A 25,589-nucleotide genomic window follows, 5' to 3' on the forward strand; every position below is an offset into this window, starting at 1 on the left:
TCGCGTAAGTTGTAATAGTTCAAAAACTTTCTATTAATGGTTTTGAGTCCAAAACACAAAACCTGTTTTCAAAATTCTCTTCAGCACTGGTGACCGATCTCTCTTGTTGATAGTACTCATGTTCAGAACAGATTGCAATGGTTCATGTCCCAGTTGTGAATACTGTCTCTCTGTTTAGTGGATAATGCAAACTTATCTAAAAAAATAGCACAGTTAAGAAGTTTTCAGCGTCGCTATTGGCTTTACGGCTTTTATTTAGTTTCTCCCTACTTCAACAGTTAACAGCACTTTTGCGAGAGGAAATATATTCTTATTGCGACTGTCGTAAATGGGAGCACCTCTCAGCTTCACTGCTGTAATCTCCAAGGCATTTCCTTAAAAATCTAAGGTGACTTCTAGTGTTATTAAAAGTGTTTATTGTTTGTAACGACCCAAATATTATTCATTAGACGCTTCCGATAGTCGCTACAGTCTTTGCAAAAAGTTTGGATACGTGTTACTACAGTATAACTTATCGGTTGCGGCGAATATCGGGATGGCTTACTCGGAAAGTATACGGCCACTTACTTACCAATCATTCCTCTCATAGTGTACTGGACGGTAAAACCTCATCTTGCTTCTCTACCTCCGACAGCGTCGTTCATAAGAAGTCATATGCAGCTACAATGTCCATAGTGCCGGCCGGTGTGGCCGAGCGGTTAAAGGCGCTACATTCTGGAACCGCACGACCGCTACGGTCGCAGGTTCGAATCCTGCCTCGGGCATGGATGTGTGTGTTGTCCTTAGGTCAGTTAGGTTTAAGTAGTTCTAAGTTCTAGGGGACTTATGACCACAGCAGTTGAGTCCCATAGTGCTCAGAGCCATTTGAACCAATTTCCATAGTCTCCAACTGCAAGGCCTTACGTCATTTGTTACTCATTTCCCATAATTTTTACTGAATAATGTAACATTATGTTTCGAAGACCTATTTGTGCACTTTGATCGTACATTTTTTACTCTTTCCAATTATATTTGTCAGAGCCTTAATAATATTGATGAATTTCTACGTGTATAAAAGGCTTCTTGCCTGCCACCACAACGCATTTAATTTCGTATGTTTACCGTTACTTTAGAACTACTAATGGACAAATTTTTAGATCCCACCACTGTAGCATGCTGTGACCAAGACATTTGTATATACTCGCAACTGTTTCTTGGTTAGGCTGTTGTCCTCTTCTGCGCTTTTATGGACTAAATTTAAATTCAGACTTCATTCGTTTTATGCAAAACACTCTATTCGCCACTCATGGTGGATGCTCTGTAGTACCCTTAGTCGAAACATTGACTCACAACTAGTCCCTTTCGTTCTGTATATCCTGTTAAACGATGTTAGTACCCTAATGTAGATTTATCGTTGATTTGGGTAAAGAAGGTGAGTCAAATGGCTCTGAGCACTATGGGACTCAACTGCTCAGATCATTAGTCCCCTAGAACATAGAACTAGTTAAACCTAACTAACCTAAGGACATCACACACATCCATGCCCGAGGCAGCATTCGAACCTGCGACCGTAGCGGTCTCGCGGTTCCGGACTGCAGCGCCCAGAACCGCACGGCCACTGCGGCCGGCGTAGGTGAGTCATTCCGATTTCTTTACATCACAGTGATTTCCAAAACAGTAATTTATTATTTTTAACTTAACGAAACACTTGGCTTGGCTTATCAATTCTACAAAATTTCCCCTTTTCCTCCCAATTTTTAATTTTTCGTTCCTTTTTCCAATTTTTTTAAATTTCAGGGACGCTTTGTCACGATGTCATTGTCTCGGTCATCCCAGCCTAGAAACGCCACTGCTATTATCGCTGGATAGTTTCCTTAATTATGAGGTGATTCTTTTCCGCGTATCCTCTTGGAGCAGAAACAACGCACCGCGACGCGACGCAGTTCTCAACAATACGGGGCCCTTTGCAGCGGCCCCCGACGTCGCTTAGCATCAGTCTGAGATGAGGCGACAGGCGAGCAACACGAATGTGTCCATCCGCAGTCAGAAGAATTTCAAGAAAGCCGTGAGGTACATGGAGAGAACGAACAAGGAATAACAGTCAGAAGGTAAGCGATCAATCCACATGTAAATTCCGAAAATCCGTGGCAGTCGAAACATAGGCGTCGAATCCATTGCAGCTTTCTGCTGGCGCGTGATATAACTTCTCGCAGGCGCGTACATTTAAGGCATATCTAGATTTTCGGTCTCCGACATTTCAGTTGTATTTAGGGTGATTTGATTCTGCAAACTAATAATCCAGACTGTTTATCAAGGTTCGTTTCAGGTAGTTTGTGTTGAAGGAGTATGACTTTTGTAATTACAGGAAAATCGGAATTACAGGAAAATTCGAAGTTCCGTGTCAAGTGACCTCTGCTTATTCGACATGTGTACTGCGTCAATGTGAGGTGCTGGAATGCACGTTTTTTTCATTATTATAAAAATTTCTATCCATTATAGACGGATTTAAAACGTTAAGCTGCGTTTTTGCCAAAAAATTAAATAGTCGTTTAAATCATAGGTTACTTAATAACGGAATGAAATGGAGTTTGGAAGTATTATTTCTGCTTACGCATAATTAAATAAAGTGGATAAACTTACACCGTCTCAGTACTGCAGATTACTGCCAGACTGTGGTACAATCGTTTCTCTTCCCTCGCTACCTTCCTCAGTTCAGTACCGATATAAATTAAGCAATGGGACAGCCCGAAATAAATAATTATTTAACAAATAAGATTCATATTAGCACGATGTAAAACGCAAGGGGGGGGGCTCCGGTAACCGAGGAAGTTAGCCATCTAAACCACTCACCCTGACACGATCTATATCTTTTACCTGTTTAAATTTTTGTATTACCTAGTTTGTTATGCTCATTATAACGCAGGGATAAGTACAGTGGTGAGGGACTGTGATCAAAATCATTACACGTGATGCGGAAGGTCTTCCTTTTTTGCAGAATTATTTATTACAGCTTTCGTGCACGTGAAACTAAGGAAACGTTTGCTTGAACAATATCCTTGCGCTGATGACGGGTGCTTCTTACCCCACTGGTCTCTGAGATACGACTAGCACGTGGATATTGATAGGCTCTAGGTTTATATATTAGGAGACAATCAAATCTCTGTAAGAAATAGATTTCGATGTGTATTTCAAGCACAAATATGTAGTCTCCTTTTAACCTACAAGACTGGCTGTGCAATGCTTTTGAGAATTGGGGCGGGAAATCAAAATTCTTTTCGCGCAAAAACGAAGTAATATGGACGCGAAAACGGGCAGTCAGACATGAACATTAACAGTAACACAGACACATCATACAGTGGTAAAACCTACTGATTGTTTCACACGTATATCCGTTAATTACTAGTGTGAATTTCAACAAGAGCGTGTAACATCTTGCAGTTTTATGCGGCCATCGCCAGTTTTATAGATCTAAGTCATTCTCATGAACGTTAATCACCGTTATAATGATACACTCTTGGATTATAGCAAAAAGGCCACCCGCAAAAGCCGCAACAGAAATTCCTCAAGAGCGATCCACATGTTCCATGCTTTACTCACCTTCAGTGACCGTTTTTGGGCTATATTAAATACAAACTATTGCACGATTTACCTTTACTGAAAAAAATTTTGATGCTGGCGGTCAATTTTCCCTCTGGGGCGGCCGATGAGGAGATATTGGAGACAATGACCGACAGCAGAAAAATCCATTAAATAGTAGATGATTTCACTCGCTGATATTTCTTAAATATTTCACACAGCTGCTCGAGTTCTGCGAATCATGTAAGTTACTGAAGCTACGATCATATGGCCACTTCAGGCAACGGTGAGGTCTAATTTACTAACAATCATCTCAAAATTTTTCCCGAGGGCATGAAGCTTTACTGTATGGTTAAATGATAATGGCGTTCTTGGGTAAAATATTCCGCAGGTAAAATAGTCCCCCATTCGGATCTCCAGGCGGAGACTACTCAAGAGGACGTCATTATCAGGAGAAAGAAGACTGGCCTTCCACGAATCGGAGCGTGGAATGTCAGATCGCTTAATCGGCAGGTAGGTTAGAAAATTTAAAAGGGGAAATGGACAGGTTAAAATTACATAAAGTGGGAATTAGAGACGTTCGGTAGCAGCAGGAACGAGACTCTTGGTCAGATGAATACAGGGCTACAAATACAAAATCAAATAGGGGTAATGCAGGAGTAGGTTTAATAATGAATAAAAAAATAGGAGTACGGGTAAGCTACTACTAACAGCATAGTGAACGCATTGTGACCAAGATAGACACGAAGCCCACGCCTACTACAGTAGTACGAGTTTATATGACGCCTACCTCTGCAGATGACGAAGAGATAGATGAAATGTATGATGAGCTAAAAGAAATTATTCAGATAGTGAAGGGAGACGAAAATTTAATAGTCGTGGGTGACTGCAATTCGATAGTAGGAAAAGGGAGAAGGAAACGTCGTAGGTGAATATGGATTGGGGTTAACAAATGAAAGGGGAAGCCGCCTGGTAGAATTTTGCATAGAAGGTAACTTAATTATAGCTAACACTTGGTTCAAGAATCATGCAAGAAGGTTGTATACCTGGAAGATGCCTGGAGATGCTAGAAGGTATCACATAGATTATATAATGGTAAGACAGAGATTTAGGAACCTGGTTTTACATTGTTAGACATTTTCAGGGGCAGATGTAGACTCTGACCACAATCTATTGGTTATGAACTGTTGATTAAAACTGAAGAAACTGCAAAAAGGTGGGAATTTAAGGAGGTGGGACCTGGATAAACTGACTAAATCAGAGGTTGTACGCAGTTTCAGGGGGAGCATAAGGGAACATTTGACAGGAATGGGGGAAAGAAATACAGTAGAAGAAGAATGGGTACTTTGAGGGCTGAAGTAGTGAAGGCAGCCAAGGATCAAGTAGGCAAAAAGACGAGGGCTAGTAGAAATCCTTGGGTAACAGAAGAAATATTGAATTAAATTGATGAAAGAAGAAAATATAAAAACGTAGTAAATGAAGCAGGCAAAAATGAATACCAACGTCTCTAAAATGAGATCGATAGGAAGTGCAAAATGGCTAAGCAGGGATTCCTAGGGGACAAATGTAAGGGTGTTATCTCACTAGGAGTAAGATAGATACTGCCTACAGGATAATTAAAGAGATCTCTGGAGAAAAGAGAACCACTTGTATGAATATCAAGAGCTCAGATGGAAACAAAGTTCTAAGCAAAGAAGGGAAAGCAGAAAAGTGGAAGGAGTATATAGAGGACCTATACAAGGGTGATGTACTTGAGGACAGTATTATGGAAATGGAAGAGGATGTAGATAAAGATGAAATGGGACATATGATACTGCGTGAAGAGTTTAACAGAGAACTGAAAGACCTGAGTCGAAACAAGGCTCCGGGACTAGACAACATTCCATTAGAACTACTGACAGCCTTGGGAGAGCCAGTCCTGACAAAACTCTACCATCTGGTGAGCAAGATGTATGAGGCAGGCCAAATACCCTCAGACTTCAAGAAGAATATAATAATTCCAATCCGAAAGAAAGCAGGTGTTCACAGATGTGAAAATTACCGAACTATCAGTTTAATAAGTCACGGCTGCAAAATACTAACACGAATTCTTTACAGATAATTGGAAAAACTGGTAGAAGCCGACCTACGGGAAAATCAGTTTGGATTCCATAGAAGTATTGGAACACGTGAGGCAATTCTGACCCTAAGACTTATCTTCGAAGAAAGGTTGAGGGAAGGCAAACCTACGTTTCTAGCATTTGTAGACTTAGAGAAAGCTTTTGACAATGTTGACTGGAATACTCTCTTTCAAATTCTGAAGGTGGCAGGGGTAAAATACAGGGAACGAAAGACTATTTACAATTTGTACAGAGACCCGATGGAAGTTATAAGAGCCGAGGGACATGAAAGGGAAATATTGAGCAAGCAGTTTAGGAAACAAAAGAAAAATTCGGAGTAGGTATTAAAATCCATGGAGAAGAAATAAAAACTTTGAGGTTCGCCAGTGACATTCTAATTCTGTCAGAGACAGCAAAGGACTTGCAAGAGCAGTTGAACGGAACGGACAGTGTCTTGAAAGGAGGATATAAGATGAACATCAACAAAAACATAACGAGGATAATGGAATGTAGTCGAATTAAATCGGGTGATCCTGAGGGAATTAGATTAGAAAATGAGACACTTAAAGTAGTAAAGGACTTTTGCTATTTGGGGAGCAAAGTAACTGATGATGGTGGAAGTAGAGAGGATGTATAATGTAGACTGGCAATGGGATGGAAAGCGGTTCTGAAGAAGAGAAATTTGTTAACATCGAGTATAGATTTAAGTGTCAGGAAGTCGTTTCTGAAAGTATTTGTGTGGAGCGTAGCCATGTATGGAAGTGAAACATGGACGATATATAGTTTGGACAAGAAGAGAATAGAAGCTTGCGAAATGTGGTGCTACACCACATTTCGAAAGCTTCTATTCTCTTCTTGTCCAAACTATTTATTGTCTATGTTTCACTTCCATACATGGCTACACTCTATACAAATATTCTCAGAAACGACTTCCTGACACTTAAATCTATACTCGATGTTAACAAATTTCTCTTCTTCAGAAACGCTTTGCTTGCCATTGCCAGTCTACATTTTATATTCTTTCTACTTCCACCATCATCAGTTACTTTGCTCCCCAAATAGCAAAATTCCTTTACTACTTTAAGTGTCGCATTGCCTTGTCTAATTCCCTCAGCATTGCCCGACTTAATTCGACTACATTACATTATCCTCGTTTTGCTTTTGTTGATGTTCATCTTATATCCTCCTTTCAAGACACTGTCCGTTCCGTTCAACTGCTCTTCCAGGCCCTTTGCGGTCTATGACAGAATTACAATGTCATCGGCAAAACTCAAAGTTTTTATTTCTTCTCCATGGATTTTAATACCTACTCCGATTATTTCTTTTGTTTCCTTTACTACTTGCTCAACATACAGATTGAATAACATCGGAGAGAGGCTACAACCCTGTCTCACTCCCTTCCTAACTACTGCTTCCCTTTGATGTCCCTCGGCTCTTATAACTGCCATCTGGTTTCTCTACAAATTGTAAATAGCTTTTCGCTCTCTGTATTTTACCCCTGCCACCTTCAGAATTTTAAAGAGAGTATTCCGGTCAACATTGTCAAAAGCTTTATCTAAGTATACAAATGCTAGATACGTAGGTTTGCCTTTCCTTAATCTAGCTTCTAAGATAAGTCGTAGGGTCAGTATTGCCTCACGTGTTCCAATATTTCTACGGAATCCAAACTGATCTTCCCCGAGGTCGGCTTCTACTAGTTTTTCCATTCGTCTGTAAAGAATTCGCGTTAGTATTTTGCAGCTGTGACTTATTAAGATATTTCACTCCTGTGGCTAAAGTTTTAACCCGATATGATTGATTAACACACAAAAATTGTATGAAATTTCTGAACTCTCACTGAATTCATTGGGGTAGTTCGTCATCGAAACTAGTAGTAAACACACTAATCTAGCAAAATGTTTGCATTATTTTCTTCTATCACACACTTTTATAATAGGCGTATTGCTTGGAGAACCTTTTTGAAAATAAGGCAAGTCTAATCACGGTGACCAGTGTCTTAGGTGGGACTGATTGCAGGGCCCTTTGAAACATTATGGCACGTGGAGGTGGAGCACTGTCGTTCCCGGCCGTTAAATTTGCATTGAATGTGCTTACCTGTCACCACGCGACCGGGAACGCGTAATTAAAATTCATTTTCCAGCTGGTAATTACACGTATACCAGCGCAGTGCGCGGCAAAAATTAATTTCGCGTCCGGTTGGAGGGTCTGTTAATGGCAAATTTGTCACTGTTATTACTTTTTACGAGCGGTCTTTCGCCGTTACTCACCCGAATAGAGCAACGGTCGACTTCGGCATAGTGCTAATGGGGTCTGATCCACGATACTCATTATGCTCTATAATTACGCTAAATTGAAGGTCAAAAGCCACAGGGTGAATGATTGAATGCTTTACACCGAAAGCAGTGGAGAAAATAGGCCTAGGGAGACGCCTAGTCCTTTAGGATCAATATTTACTCTATGACGTTCCACCGCCCACGTACGTCCGTTCTCAAAGTCTCGCGGGAGCGGAGGTGGGAGGGTGGGGGTTGAATTCACTCTCTGCATATATGGTTCTCGAATGGAATTATCTCTCTTTCTTACAGCCGTGCTGTATTACATGCCAATTTTCCAAAATTAATTTGAACAGTGACTTGGTGGATGAAATAACTCACTACACTGGTGTAACATTCTAAAATATTTGTTATTTTGAAAACCAGGATTCGGATGTTACGCCATCGTCAGGTACAAAGACAAATATTTATACCTGTAAAATTTTTCTGGTATCACAGATTTTAAAACGGTGCAACTACAGAGTGTTTCACTGGTTTTCAAAGATTCTGATTGTTAAGGTTTGACTAAAACGAGAGGGATTGTTTCATGCTATGTAAAATCTTTAGATTAGACAAAATATATGTCACGTTAAATACTGAACAACATCGTAAATTATAACAATTGTTCTAAGAAGAAATATAAAGGGACACTATACAGGTTGTGCATTTAATCTGAGTCACTTGAGTATCTCGAAAACGACGCATCGTACGAAAAAATTGTTCTACATGAAAAGTTAATATCGGTAAAGAGGATGTCTGTTAGTGCTGCAAGTAGCCACCTCCTAACCACCTCTCATGCTTGGGCGGGGTCTTCGTTTGTTTTCAAATGGGAGCCCCCATGTTGTTACATATTCTGATTCTACGTCAAAAAATACGTACGGTTTACCAAAGCATTCTTTCCTATTCGGGGTAGATAGCGCAGTAAACGGCATACCGTGTACGCTTGTTTTTGCATTTAAGAACCGAATCATTGATTCTACAATTCATTTACGACATAAAATTAAAATTTTCTGTTCTAACGATTGATACGAATCTTCACATGTTACTTACGTATGGCAAATGTGATTGTGCAATACAGACAATATGGCTAGATATTGACGTTTCTGGCGAGAAAGTTACTTGCGTTTTCGGTCGCTACAACTCCCTTCATTTCTGCAGAATCGTGGTGTCACCGCCATTTGCCCTTCCCTATTTGTTCGTGGTGTGAAGGACGTCCACAGATGCAGCGGCTGTTTGCAAAAAAAGAAGCAGTCTAGCGATCTATCATCACAAGTCTTTGAAAATGAATGGGAAAGACAGAAGAGACGGGTGAGCATTCTCAGTATATATTATGTAGTCGCGTATGCGACTGGTATTGCAAATTTGCTATGAAATTATGTTACACTACCATGCAGAAAGCATTTAAAGATTTTGTTGACAATGAAAGAGCAAAAAATTTTAAAGATCAGCAAATGGGATTCATTGTTCAGTACATCGAGAACCACTTTTTGGTAAATTTGCCGGCACGTAGCACGTGAAGGAATTGGCCACATTTCTGGAGTCGCGCGCATTATTTCAGTCTCAGTTGCAACAGTTTTCTATGGAACTGAACAAAGACTTTGGAGACTTTATTTATTACTGCATAATACGTAGGTTAAATCAAGGGGCATGCCTGGAATGATTTTTTATATAAAACTCGGTATTATTGAATTTATATAGGGAACACGAGTGGAAGAACAAAAATCAGGATATCCGGAACGTACTGCCGACCTCGCATTTTCAGTTCACTTCATACTGTCTACAGTAAGACAGTGCAAGGGGAGAGAGAACTTTTTTCCGCATTTATGGGGATGCGTTCAAAAAGAAAATCGCGTTATAGGAAGGACATATTCCGATAAACACAGTACAGCTCCCTAAGCTCACTTCCGTTAAGAGACACGAGATATGAAGAATTCATTGTGGCCTTAAGAAAACTGCTGTTTTCGAGACCTTTTGCCGTTTGAGTTGAAAGCGCTGGTGTACACGTGCAGATGTAACTGATTGACCTGCAAGTTAATTCCCGTTTTATTGATAAATCCTTTTACCTAAAACTGCCCAGGACGTCTATATTGTTTTCCTCGTGTATGCTTTCCACGTCTCCGTATTGAGGTGGCAAAAATACTACAGTATATCGATCGGCATATTTGAGTGGAAGACTTTATTTCGATTGTGAAACTAAATACACCAACTGAACGAGAAAATCTATGAAATTGTCTGCATCTCTGCGTATGCCGACAGCTTGTATCAGATACAAATTGTATCTTCAGTGCTCCATAAATAATTAACTAATACAGTAAATATGATTTGTTTGCGATCTACGTCTGCATTTACATACATACTCCATAGGTCACCGAATGGTGCGTGGTGGAGGGTATACAGTACCACTACTAGTCATTTATCTTTCCTGTTCCATCGCAAACACAGCGACGAAAAACGATTATCCGCATGTGACCTAAACTCTCTAATGTTATGTTCGTGAACTGTAAGCGAAATGTACGTTGGCGGAAATAGAATCGTTCTCCGTCAGCCTCAAATGCGGATCTGTAAATTTTCTCAATAATGCGTCTCAAAAAGAATGTCGCCTTTTATCCACTGGTCTAGTTTGAGTTCTTGAAGCATCTATGCTAGAAACAATACGTCTAGCAGCCTGCCTCTGAATTGTTTCTATTTTGTTAGTTACGGAACGTGAAATAAAAAATCAAGTCGTATGCAGTGCGACTGTACTAACATTTAAATGCACCAGACCATGGCTCGCCAGCAGAATTCTTTGCCTTCCCTGCACTATAAAGTCCATATGTAGGCTACACCTTGTATAATCTAATCTAACACCCTCATTTATTTGGCTTTCTTCAAATGGACTTCCCAATTCGCTTATGAATTTTTCTAGCTCAGAATTAAAGTGCAGTGGGGAGAGACCATTTTACTGCCTCACTTCAGTTTTGATCTTAAAACTTCTAGAAATTTCACTTCTAAGTATCACTTAAGTATTTGTGTTGGTTTAATTAGAGCTGTAGTTTTGCTTTAGAAGCGCATTTCGTTAAGCATTTCAAAGTATTACTTCGTATAAGCGAGTCACAGGCTTTCCTGACGTCAACAAAAGTGATTACGAAACTTTTAAGATGTATGTATGTATTAAACCGAGGAACTAGAAACGACGAAGAGGCTTCGTCCCGCCGTAACCCTCAGGTGTTCACAACCCACAATAGGCCACAGCAGTCCACCCACCTCACCGCCACCCCACACCGAACCCAGGGTTATTGTGTGGTTCGGGCCCCAGTGGACCCATCCCCGGTAACGTCTCATACTAGGCGAGTGAAACCTCAAATGTTTGTGTGGTAGAATAGTTATGGTGTACAGCCGGCCGCGGTGGCCGTGCGGTTTTTGCGCTGCAGTCCGGAACTGCGGACTGCTACGGTCGCAAGTTCGAATCCTGCCTCGGGCATGTATGTTTGTGATGTGCTTAGGGTAGTTAGATTTAAGTAGTTCTAAGTTCTAGGGGACTGATGACCTAAGATGTTAAGTCCCATAGTGCTGAGAGCCAGCCAGTTATGGTGTACGCTTACGTGAAAACGGTGTTTGCGCAGCAATCGCCGACACAGTGTAACTGAGGCGGAATAAAGAGAACCAGCCCACATTCGCTGAGGTAGATGGAAAACCGCCTTAAAAGCCATCCACAGGCTGGCTGGCACACCGGACCTCGATACTAATCCGCCGGGAGGATTCGTGCCGGGAAACGGCACACCATCCCGCTCAGGAAGAAGCGCGTTATCCCGCACGGCTAGCCGGGTGAGCTTTTCTTGTAAGATACATTACTGTTGATTTTAAGTTGAGAATTAACTTTGAACATGATCAATTTTTTCTAAAACCACATTGATATTCACCAATATGGGAATCGAGTTGTTGTTTCAACCTATCTAATAATGCTGTTGATAAGGTTTTGCAGGTAACCGACAGGAGAGAAATGCGGCTGTAGTTGTTTACATTCGTTTTACTCCTGGCTGGTGCAGTGGGTGAATCAAAGCTGTCTTCCAGTCTTCAGGACTCTCTTCTGTTAACCGAATGCTGGCCGCGGTGGCGGAGCGGTTCTAGGCGCTTCAGTCCGCAACCGCGCGACTGCCACGGTCGCAGGTTCGAATCCTGCCTCGGGCATGGATGTGTGTGATGTCATTAGGTTAGTTAGGTTTAAGTAGTTCTAAGTTCTAGGGGACTGATGACCTCAGATGTTAAGTCTCATAGTGGTCAGAGCCATTTGAACCATTTTTCTTGTTAACCGAATATTTTGGATGATTTCGGTTAGCTTGCCCATAACTTTGCGATTTGAACATTTCCAAAATTCTGCAGTAATGGAATCCTACGTAGGTGCTTTACTGTTTTTGAGAGATTTGATGATTTCCTCAGTAGCTCGTTTGTTGGGTGATCTGAGTACGGGTACAGACATTTCCTTCTGTAAAGTTAAATTTCATAAATTAGTAAATTTTCAAAGCACGGATGCTTGGTTATTATGTGCTATTTTGCCTTTCTTGTTTTTAAAGTCAATATTTCGTGAATATTTACTTGGTTTTCTTTTGAAAGCCTTATAGAATTTTCTAGTATTGTTCATCTGAAGTCCTGATCTATTTGTCGTAATTGGTTATCAAAATTGTTCTTACCATTTCTGAGCAGTTTGTCTGTTTGCCCCGTCGTTTTCAGCGTTCTCGATTTTATTCAATTTTTGCCATGCATTTTTTTTGTGACTGCTGAATTACATTCCAAATTTGATCGCATACATTATGTGATCAAAAGTATCCGGACCAGGCTGAAAATGACTTACAAGTTCGTGGCGTCCTCCATTGGTAATTCTGGAATTCAGTATGATGTTGGCCCACCTTTAGCCTTGATGACAGCTTCCAGGCATACTTTCAATCAGGTGCTGGAAGGTTTCTTGGGAAACGTCAGCCCATTCTTCACGGAGTGTTGCACTGAGGTGTCGATATCGGTTGGTGAGGCTTGCCACGAAGTCGGCGTTCAAAAGCGTCCCAAAGGTGTTCTGTAGGATTCAGATCAGCACACTGTGCAGGCCACTCCATTACATGGATATTATTGTCGTGTAACCACTCTGCCACAGGCCGTCCATCATTACCAGGTGCTCGATCGTGTTGAAATCTCTATCCCCGAATTGCTCTTCAACAGTGGGAAGTTAGAAGGTGCTTAGAATATCAATGTAGGCCTGTGCTGTCACAGTGCCATGCAAAACAACAAGGGGTGCAAACCCCTTCCATGAAAAATACGACCACATAATAACACCACCGACTCCGAATTTTACTGTTGGCACTACACACGCTGGCAGATGACGTTCACCAGGCTTTCGCCATACACACGCCCTGTCATCGGATCGCCACACTGTGTACCGTGATTCGTCAATCCACACAACGTTTTTCCACTGTTCAATCGTCCAATGTTTACGCTCTTTATGCCATACGAGGAATCGTTCGGCGTTTACCGGCGTGATCTGTCGCTTATGAGCAGCAGCTCAACCATAAAATCCAAGTTTTCTCATCTGCCGTCTAACTGTCCCAGTACTCGCAGTGGATCCTGATGCAATTTGTAATTCTTGTGCGATGGTCAGGATATATATCTGCCTATTACACATTACGAACCTCTTCAACTGCCGGCGGTCTCTGTCAGTCAACAGACGAGGTCGGCCTGTATGCTTTTGTGCCGTTCGTGTCTCTTCACGTTTCCATTTCACTATCACATTAGAAACAATGGACGAATGGATGTTTAGGAGTGTGGAAATCTCGCGTACAGACGTATGACACAAGTGACACCCAATCACCTGACCACGTTCGAAGTCCGTGAGTTCCACGGAGAGCCCCATTCTGCGATGTCTGATGACTACTGAGGTCGCTGATATGGAGTACCTGACAGTACGTGGCAGCACAGTGCATCTAATATGAAAAACGTATGTTTTTTGGGGTGTTCGCATACTTTTACCACATAGCGTATATCTTTTGACTCTGATCTAGAGAATTGTGTCTTTTGATCCTTGACAAGAAATTGTTTTAGCTGTTCCCAATTTGCTGAATTTTTTATTTCCAGTTTATTCGTAAAATTACTTCCTTGTTTGAGTGTTTCACTGTCATATCTCTTGGTCTGGCTTGTCTCTTAGTATTTATTGGTTAAAGTTTAACTTTGATTTTAGACAGACAGTGGTCAGAAAATAGCTCAGTATTTCTTATTACCTTTACATTCTGGATTTCTCTGCGGGATTGTCTGGATATTGTAACATGATCTATTTGAAATTCCCCTGAATTGGAGTTAGGAGAGATCCACGTCTTCTATTTATGGGAAGATACTTAAAAGCAGTGGATTGCATTTTTGTGTTGGTGTCTCTGCAGAGCTCTGACTTTCACCGTTCCTGTTTGTCCCTTTGTTCCCAATAATGCATCTGAATTTTCTCTCTCTGCCCAGTTATGCATTGATATCACCCAGCACAATTATAGTGTTTCTTTTTTTGCGATTTCTTCAAGTTCTTCCAAAAATTTTATAGTCTCTTTTCTCTTTGTTTTAATGGCTTTGTTGATTGGTACACGAACATTAATTGTCGTACACATCTGATTTGTGCATGTGATGCAAGGCATGGATATTAAGCTGCTAAGTAACAGTAAATCTGTTTTGGAATCTACTGTTTCTGTTTTTAATATTGGACTTTTAAGGACAGATACCCCCTTGGAAAATGTCATCGAAGTTTACTATTCATTGTTCATTTACTTTTCTTCTTGGAAGAAATGTTGTAATTTGTCACGTACTTCAGTATTTTATGCGTCGCATGTTTCATCTAACATAAGTATTCTACGTCGCTTTTTACTGAAATAACCCGTCTTGTTTTAGTCAGACATTAACAAAAATTCATACACAAGTGTTGTGTGTCTTTTCGTTCATAAGGTATGAAATATTCTACCAAAAACCGTCAGAACAGTCATTTAGCACAGTAACTTCATTTATTATTCACAACCGCATGATTTCGATCATATTTTCCTACAGATCATAGTGATTCTTTTTTCATCTTTGCCTAGTGAAGCGGCGCATTGGTTAGCACAATGGATTCGCGTTCTGGAGGACGATCTTTCGAATCCCCGTCTGGCCATACAGGTTTAGGTTTTTCACGGTGTCCCTAAATCGCTCCAGTCAAGTGCCGGAATAGCTCCTTTCGAAAAGGGTACGGTCGATTTCCTTTCCCATTCTTCAAAAATTTAGTGCTTGTGCTCCGTCTCTAATGACCAAGACGTCAGCGCGACGTTAAACTTTAATCTTCCTTCCTTCATCTTTATTTTGTGAGCTACACGCGACATCTTTCAGTGTACGGTAGTCAACACGCATTTAGAAAAGGAAGCATTCCAAATGCACGATGACTGCGTGCCTTGCTAATTACTCGCATAACTAAAGAGTAAATAAGTATAAGACCGTCTGCAATATGTCTAATCAATTAACAGAGCATTTACACGTAATATCTCCATTCGAAATTCACTGTTTTGTTTGTTCTTATTGGATAATGACACCACTAAACGGCCCAAAACGAGGAATCAAGGAGAACATCCGTAGTAGCCAGCTGGATTCTTAAGTCCCAATCAGGTTAGTGATTTAGTAATCATTTACGCTTAACAAATCCTTACCAATGGTGATTGCTTTCGTAATTGTTTAAGATTCACTACAGCCATTTTCTCTCTTTTCACGGTTTTTTAAAATTTTATACTATTGCAATCAGTCATGACAAGAACATTATCTTTCTGCGCACAAATATCCGGCTGGCTTACTTCAAACAACAAATTCATCCACAAACTAGCGCTCCTAACTGCCTGTCTCACTCCCATGGAAATATTTCACCGGACATCCATAATTACGCGCTAATATTCACACTGGACTATTGTGGCATGCCGACAACGTATGCTTTTGCAGGTGCAACCCATATTCCAGAAACAAAGCACATCCATCTCACCGCTAAACTAAAAAGAGTAATCGAAAATCACACGAAGTAATGAACGTTTACAAATATATTACACGAAAATGTGAAGTATATATTAATCATATATATTAATCAGTGTTGTACGATTGACTCAACACAGTAGCCGATATTAACTCTACGTTTATGATACAGTTCGTTGGCTGGTACATTGCGTTGTTCCGTGTAACCCATAAGGTACGTGTATCGGACGGGACTCGAACCAAATTGTTTTTCTTGGGTAGGATGCTTCCAACATTCGATTCACTACCAGCATCCCGATTTCTACTGACCGATTGATATCTTAAAAGCCCGCATCTCGTGGTCGTGCGGTAGCGTTCTCGCTTCCCACGCCCGGGTTCCCGGGTTCGATTCCCGGCGGGGTCAGGGATTTTCTCTGCCTCGTGATGGCTGGGTGTTGTGTGATGTCCTTAGGTTAGTTAGGTTTAACTAGTTCTAAGTTCTAGGGGACTGATGACCATGGATGTTAAGTCCCATAGTGCTCAGAGCCATTTGAACCATTTTTTTGATATCTTAAACTTGCCGCTCCAAGTCCCTCATATACCTCCACTATACCTCCAAACTATTTCTCGTAGAGAAACTTAGATGCTCAGTGGAAGTTTACGCACTGAGTTCTTTCAGTTGTATAGACATTTTACGTGAAATCAGCATTTCCATTTAGCAGTAGCGCTACCTTTGACGTTAGAGAAATTCGTTAATCCATAAGCTGTATTGGTTTCATTTGACAGTAATTGGCATATACACATCGCTCTTTACAATATTTTGATTATGAAATTTTCTCATGACATTTTATTGTCTATTATATCAAGAACTGTTATAATTTTTCAAAAGTAAGCTTTATTTTTCTTAAATAATTGTCACTGAAAGAAAATACGAAACGTCTAGTGTTTTGGTAATGTTACATACTCCATAAATTTTGCAAAACTTTGTTTTAAACTTGTGTAATTGCTGACGTCAAGCAACGTATTTTATTTTAACTGTTCACTCATGTTCATATAAAAATATAAAAAAAAACGGATTTCATTAGTAAACGATTCTGCAAGAATCTAGAACTTCAAACTGTAACATATCGTTTGTCATACGCTCCAAAAGTTAGTTAGTCTTTGTTTCGATCGCGACTATGTCGTTGTCTAGATGTTGCGTAGTGAGTTAGTCTTTGTGCGGCTGAGAGAAAATGCGCCATGTTCGTCTTTTGCATTGGAAACTGTGATCAGTAACTGAAATTGCGTCACATATATTTAACGAAATTATGAATGAGAATCTTATGGTATCTGTGTAGGCTTGCGAGAAGATTATCTTTAGCAGTGTGCAGAAAGCTGATGCATAAGTCCCTTTGTTTGCGAAATGTGGACGGGACATAAACCACAGTAGCATTAAAATGTAAACAAGTATTTTCACTTACGCTTAAAAAGCTGGACTTTTTTTTCATCCCCTAGAGAACAGGAAGAAGTGGTTCAGAGCCGCTGTTATATCCAAGTGACAAGATGAGTATTAAAAGTTTTCACTCATTGCACGGACTGTTTTAGAACCCTTTTTATTCACTGCTGTTTCCGTAATATGTAATTACCCACTTACATAGGTATTTGATGAGGCTAAAAAATTCTGTTCCTTATCATCAAACTGCGTACTTATGGGTTTTAAATAGGGCATAGGGAACGTTACGGTTAGAAGTAAAATAATTTGAAATTTCATTTCCTTGCAAAAGGTAGATAGGTTGACCAAATTTCAAGTTCGCTGTTTTCACTGCCATGAAAAAAGATAAACCATACTCCAGTTTAGTTTTATTTTTTTCATCAAATTCAATTAGAAGAGCAAAAGTATAAAAAAGTTACTGAATGTGGTTTAAAAAATGGTTCAAATGGCTCTGAGAACTATGGGACTTAACATCTGTGGTCATCAGTCCCCTAGAACTTAGAACTATTTAAACCTAACTAACATAAGGACATCACACACATCCATGCCCGAGGCAGGATTCGAACCTGCGACCGTAGCAGTCGCGCGGTTCCGGACTGAGCGCCTAGAGCCGCTATACCACCGCGGCCGGCAATGTGGTTTACCGTTCCTTCTAGAACACAGGTAAAATTGTGCCTTCTGGAATACAGGTCCATTTTGATTGCATATTAAAAATTAAAAACCTATTTTACCGCTTACTAAGCTGAAACGCGAACGAAAAGCGAAAGATGCATGTGTCGCGTTAGGGAGAGTTGCATTAATGGCAGAAAGAAGTGATGGGAACAGCTCGGTACGTGGAGCGATGGCCTCTCTCACGCATCCTGCCGCCGGAAAACACAGGACTAAGTGGGCTTAAGCGCGCAGCTGGCGGCTATTTATACGGATTCCGCCACAGCATCCCAGGACTTAGCAGGATGGACCATCTGGTGCGTAATGGCCACACAGTGAGGGGAAGGGGGAAAAGGGGTTGAGGCGACATTCGGAGGAAAAGGGGGACAGTGGTTTGGCAGCAATGCGTGGAAAGCGTGGCTGATACAGCAGACAGTCAATTAATGACATCCAGTATGTCTTCAACTATTCGACTGCTTACTTGTCATCGTAAACTTCGAGGTTGAGGCACGTTAAATGCAAGTGATTATCAGAACTGTTGAACCAATGTTGCTTCCCTTAGACGAAAGCTTTTTAGTTGCTATAGTCGAATAGTCGTTCACTAGAACTGAATCGTTTTGATTTCAAGATTAGCGGTGAATATCACGAGCGCGTCGCACTGTACGATGACGTAAAACCAATAGTGGGGAAAGCGAATGGAAAACAGGTATGTTGGAAGGATTATGGGAAAATATATTGCATAAATAAAGGGAATCACGTACAAGGCGACCAATTCTAGAGTATTCTTCAACGTCTTGAATCTTTTTCAGGTTTACGTGAAGAACATCTAACAAATTCTGAGAGGCGCTACTAATATCGTAACTGGTCTATGTGCCCATACGCAAGTATAACAGAAATGCTCGGGGTACTTGAAAGTGAATTCTTGCACGAAAGAAGACATAGAGTTCCCTCGGCACGCAAATCGGTAAATTTAGAGATCGTATACTAAAAAAGCCTATGACCATCAAGCTGCCATTAACATGTATCTTGTGTAGGTATGGTGAGAATAAGAAAGATTTTGGAGTGTATAGACGCATATAGACAGCAGTTGTTCCCTTACTCACTACACGATTGGAATAGGAAAAGAAAACAGAAAATTTCATGCTAGATATTGTCTGTGGAGCACGGGATCTAATATTCACAGTTGAAAATGTGGTTATCGCTAAATTGGTGACAACGTTGACTGTTCTTCATCAGAACTAATAAAATAGTTTTGGAAGTAAAATATCTTCAGATCAGAAAAAAATAACTACTAATCATTCCAACACCGATTTTATCATTTCTGATGGTGACTGATTAACATCTGAAGTACGTTCACGTTCTCACTTATTTTTCGTAAAGACCATTTCAATAAAAACAAAATCGGTAAGATTGGTAAGATATACTCTCCGCCATTCACTTTATAGGAGCTTACGGAGTGCATATGTAGGTGTAAATGTACTGGCGTTCAGCAATCTAAATTTCAAGGATGATATAGTTGTGTCCATGCAACAGACCATGAGACAAAATTATAGTCTCTGATATTACAGAAGGCAATATTTTTTGTGTTTTGATTGATCAAGTTTGCCAGTGACCATCAACAGATTACGAGTAAATATATAGAGATCAATCGAAAGACGAAATTTTTTTTCAGGCATCCATTTTCCAATAAAACGGAAGACGCCACACAAGCCGTACTCGTGGAAGAACATCTGCGCCAGAAAATAAATCCTTACGTCTCTTCTTCTTCTTCTATTTACTTTTTGATTGGACTCTGCTACAGCTTCTGAGCCAAAGTTACCCAGTTGTAGGTCGAGACACTTCTATTCACATACCTCGTGAATACAGCATCTCGTCATTCAAATGGTTCAAAAGGCTCTGAGCACTATGGGACTCAACTGCTGTGGTCATAAGTCCCCTAGAACTTAGAACTACTTAAACCTAACTAACCTAAGGACATCACTCACATCCATGCCCGAGGCAGGATTCGAACCTGCGACCGTAGCGGTTGTGCGGTTCCAGACTGTAGCGCCTTTAACCGCTCGACCACTCCGGCCGGCATCTCGTCATTAATGATAGTATACACATGAATAATATTTCCTACAAATGGCTGTAATTTACCGCAAGAAAAACTTTTGCAGAATTAATATATAGCTGCAGGGAGCCATTTCAACATGGATCCGAATGCCTGTGCTTGATAACTCACATTTTTAGCGCTTTTGTAAGCCTGTTGAAACTGAAACTTGGAGAATAACAATCTTTCTACAGAAGATTAACGAAGTGATATTCATATCCGAAGTTCACAGTCTAACGTTCACGGCACTAATGTCGCTGTTCCTCCATAATTAATAAAAATTAATCACAAATTCCATGAGCAAATGTGTGTACAAGGCTAGCACAGTCGTAATTACGCCAAGCTTAGAAAAGAGCATAAACGAAATTTGTTCTGAGCTATCTTGTCTGCCGTACGAATTTTTTTTTTTTTTGTGAATGCCTAGAGCTGCCACAAATGCGATAGAATGAAAGAAGTAAGAGCGGAAACAGGAAGAGTATGCCTTCCATTATTCACGACAAAGGGAAGATTTCTGACTGAAAAAGGAGTGCTCAGTTTATGTACAGATGTTGAATGTAATGTTCTACACTTATCTTCAGCCCAAAAAAAATTAAAATTTTCAATGTCATTCACTAAGTAATCATCATATGGGGTTGAAATTACCATTTAACACGATTATATGTCACAAAAATTTTGTGCTTCGTGCTTCCTACAATGAAGTGAAATATTCTATGCTGATAATCATCGAGATACCTGAGAAATCACGAGAATCGTCAAGCAGTATTCAGGAGTTTATGTAATACTAATACGATACGTAATGAAATGAATCAAGGCAAGCAGAAAAGTAAGGGAAAGAAAGATTAGGTTTTCACGTTTCGTCAACGAAGTTGTTCATTAGAGACGGAATGCATGCTATGAACGGAAAAGAAAAATGTCAGTGCCCTTTCACAGGAACCGTACCGGCATCCGCTTTAAGAGAAAGGGCAGAAAACTTAAATGTGGAGAGCCGAGCTGCTGTTTGAACCACACTCCCTACTAATACGACAACATTGTCTTACCATTAAAACTACTCTCTCGGCAACAGTCTACTTCTCTTGTAGGGAATTGTTTCCCAGAATACCTAATTTTTCCTTTTTAAGTGACGGTATATCCCTGTTTGAGCTTCTGCTACTTGTGTGAACTATTTTCATCTTTCTGTCATAGCGAATATTTTTTAACTGTAATTCTTGGATTCCAAATTTTTCACTCAATTTAAATATTGGTAAAAATTGGTCATCTTATGTTACCCGCATTAATCTGTTACGGTAAAGCTATATTCTGAAAGTTCTGACTGCTCAACAAGTTACGAAGTTCACTGACATAGTCTGGAGGGTTGGCGCTGAAATACCTAATCTGCTATCACAACTTAGATCTTTCATTATCTTCCGAAACCACTTCATTCAAGAAGTCCACTGACGATATACTTCTTTGTCCATCTCGTCACAGCTTGTGTTCCGTCTCTAATAACAATGAAGCCGCAGGACCTTTAAACCCCAACATCTAGGTCCTTCCTTCAGATTAAGCCAGTGTTTTTGTCTTCGCACAGTTCAATGCTGGGCTTTAGAAGATACGAAGGCATGTATTCATCCTAGCTGAAAGGTGTGATATGGAAGTTGGAAGACACAGTTTGAGGGTAAACTGAGGTTCCAAAATGTCTGCTCAAGTTGTGTACGTTTTCGGAAACGAGCTCGCCGGCGACACGTACTACGCATGAGAAAAACAATGCTCATGAAATTTAAACTCCGCTTACGAAGACACGTTGCCGTCGTCGGAACATTGTGCTCGTTGGATGCCGAGATCCAGTCGCTCTCCGTGTTTTACTTGGTCAAAGCTATATCGTACGGTACCGTGTGGCCATTACTTAATGTCTCCATTAAGAGAATTCCTACAAAGATCGACAAGTACGCAGACTAAACCTGATTTTGTGAAATACCAAAAAATTAGAAATTATAAAGCACTGCTAAATCACTTTACTTTTTGTGACCGGGCGAGGTGGAGCATTGGTTAGCACACTGAACTCGCATTCGGGAGGACGACGGTTCAATCCCGCGTCCGGCCATCCTGATTTAGGTTTTCCGTGATTTCCGTAGGTCGCTTCTGGCAAATGCCGGGTTGGTTCCTTTGAAAGGTCACGGCCGACTTCTTTCCCCATCCTTCCCTAATCCGATGAGACCGATGACTTCGCTGTTTGGTCCCCTCCTCCACATCAACTTCCCAACCCATCTTTCCTTTGTACGTTTGGGGTGTTTTGTCGATTTGCGCTGATACAATAGGATGCCATTACACAATTATTTATTTTATTCCCATCGAGAAGTTCATTTCATTTCACTGAATTTACTTTATATGTGAAAATACAAGACAAAGAAACATGGTGTAGACATAAGGCTTACATATTCAATGGCTCTAAATGCTAAAGCACGGAACTTCAGCGTATACTGGATGGGGCAAATAAAAGTGCCAGGAGGTACAAAGAAGCACACAGAGAAACACAGGAGAGGAAAGGTAATACAGCAGTAACATTCCTATAGCACACCTTGAGAAATGACCACCATTCATCTCTTGGCACTTTTTGGTCCTGGTCAGCAAGTTTCTGAAGGCGAATCGAAGCTGAACTGCTGGATTTGCTGCAATGTCAGTCGAAAATGTTCTGCTGCAGTTCTTGACTACTATGAGGGTTGTTTGACTCACCTTACACTTCAGGGCTCCCCACACGAAGTAATCACAAGATGAAAGATCAGGCCTCAGTCGCCAGTTAGGGCCGCACCAGACTGACACCTGTTAAAAACTGTGTCAGGCGTGAAGATTGTGAAAATGTGCTCCAAACTTCGGCCTGCTGCACGGGAAGTTGCTCAATCGTTTTGGAAGTAAATGTAGGTCTTTTCCTCCTATGTCAATGCTGCCATTCCTCCGGGCCGCTTTTACTTGCACCACCCTGTAAGGGGTAAATAAGAGATATGCAAATGTGTAAGCACATTTTCATACTTACTGCAGCCTTTATTACTAATAATTTACTCAAAACTGTAGTTAGTCACTGTTGTAATTAAGGTCACGTAGTACACGCGATTGAGAAAGCGCGATTGATGAAATGATTGCATCCAAATATTTACAGTAGATGTTACTGGACTGAACCAGCTGTATCACAATGGGGGTTTCATTTACCACATTAAGGCAGTGAGAAATAAAGTATCTCTTAGTCGTACCACGAAGTGCTGGTAAGAGGCACAATATTTCTCACTGCGTAAATGTGGTAAGTGAAACTTCGTTGTAGTGCAGTAGGTTCAGTCGAGTAATTTATACAATCAAAATTTGGCGGGAAAACATTTCTCACTGTATAAATCTGATGAGAGCAATCGCATTGTAGTGTAGCATAGTAGTGTGGCAAGCCCTGTTAAAAAAATTTCTAGTATCAAAATTTGGAAGTGTTAAGAGCTACAATATTTCGCAGTTTGTAAATGTGGAGAGTGGAACAGCTCTGTAGTATAGGAGGTTCTGTCCAGTATCTTCTGCTATCAAAATGTGGCAGTGCTGTTAAGACAAACTATTATTCTCAGTCTGTAATTTTGGTAAGTGCTACCGAATTGTACTATGCCAGGTTCAGTCCAGTTGTTTATACTACCAAATTTCTGTAGAAGTTTCAAGAGGCACAATACTTGTCACTGTGCGAATGTGGTAAGCAGAACTCCACTGCAGTGTTGCAGATTCAGTCCAGTAATTTCTACTATCAAATTCTGGCCGTACTGTTAACAGGCACAATACTTCCCACTGTGTACATCCGCAGAGTGCAACAGTACTGTGTTGTAGCAGGTTCAGTCTGGTAATTTCTAGTATTAAAATTTCGTAGATGGTGTAAGAGGCACAATAATTCGCACTGTGTAAATTACATAAGTGCAACTGTATTCTAGTGTAGCATGTTCAGTCCACAGATCTCATCAATGAAAATCTGGCCATACTATAAAGAAGCACAATGTTGCTCACTGTGCAAATGCGGTAAGTGGAACATCGTTGTTGCACAGCAGGTTCAGTCCAGTAATTTCTACTACCAAAGTCTGGCAGTACTGTTAAGGGGCACAAAAATTCTCACTATGTAAATCAGATGAGTGCAACAGCACCCTAGTGCAGGAGCTTCAGTCTAGTTATTTCTACTACCAAAATTTCGTAGGTGGTTGAAGAGGCACAATATATCTTAACGTATAGATGAGGTAAGTAGAACTACTCTGTGGTGTAGCAGGTTCAGTCCAGTAAATATTACTATCACAATATGGCTGTATTGTTAAGGGCCACGATATTTCTCCCCGTGTAAATTTGATTAGTGCAAATGTATTTTAGTGCAGCAAGTTCGGTCTAGTAATTCCTACTACAAAATTTTGGAAGTACTCTTAAGAGGCACAATATTTCCCACTGTGTAGATGTGATCAGTGAAACCTCATTGTAATATAGCAGGTTCAGGCCAGTAATTTCTCCTATCAAAATTCGCCAGTACTATTAAGAGGAGCAATATTTCTCCTTTGTAATTGTGGTAAGTCAAACCATATTGTGGGCAACGGCCTTGCCGCAGTGGATACACCGGTTCTCGTGAGATCACCGAAGTTAAGCACTGTCGGGCGTGGTCGGCACTTGAATGGGTGACCATCCAGGCCACCATGCGCTGTTGCCATTTTTCGGGGTGCACTCAGCCTCGTGATGCCAATTGAGGAGCTACTCGACTGAATAGTAGCGGCTTCGGTCAAGAACACCATCATAACGACCGGGAGAGCAGTGTGCTGACCCCACGCCCCTCCTATCCGCGTCCTCCTCGGAGGATGACACGGCGGTCGGATGGTCCCGGTAGGCCACTCGTGGCCTGACGACGGAATGCTTTAAACCATATTGTAGTACAGCAGAATCAGTCCAGTGAATACTATTATTAAAATCTGGCAGTACTGTTCGAGGCACAATTCTTCACACTGTGTAAATGTGGTAACTGGTAGATAGTCGTACTCTAGCTGGTCCAATCCAGTAGTTTCTACTATAAAAATTTTGTCATTAGTGTTAAGAGGCAGAATAGTTCTCTGTGTAAAAATGAGATAACTGCAAACACATTGTATTGTAGCAGGTTCAGTCCAGTAATTTCTAGAATCAAATTTTGATATTCCTGTTGAAAGGGACAATTTCTGTCAGTGTGTAAATTTGGTGAGTACAACCGCAATGTGATGCAGCACGTTCAGTCAGGTAATTTCTTCTATTAAAATATGGTGGACAGTGTTAACAGGCACAATATTTCTCACTGTGTAATTTTTGGTAAGTGCAACCGTATTGTAGTCATGCAGGTTTAATCCAGAAACTTCAAATATCAAAATCTGATAGTACTGCGAAGAGGCACAATATCTCTCACAGTGTACATTTGTGAGTGCAACGTCATTGTACTGTAGCTGGTTCAATCCAGTAATTACTATTATCAC

The 25,589-nt window shown here is 40.7% G+C and overlaps 1 pseudogene; it reads left to right on the forward strand.

Annotated features, from left to right (window-relative positions):
- The first annotated feature begins 24,687 nt into the window (after positions 1–24,687).
- Positions 24,688–24,805, forward strand: LOC126419960 (5S ribosomal RNA; annotated as a pseudogene).
- Positions 24,806–25,589: the final 784 nt, after the last annotated feature.

This window comes from Schistocerca serialis, chromosome 9, assembly GCF_023864345.2.
Source record: "Schistocerca serialis cubense isolate TAMUIC-IGC-003099 chromosome 9, iqSchSeri2.2, whole genome shotgun sequence".
NCBI classification, from domain to species: Eukaryota; Metazoa; Arthropoda; class Insecta; order Orthoptera; family Acrididae; genus Schistocerca; species Schistocerca serialis.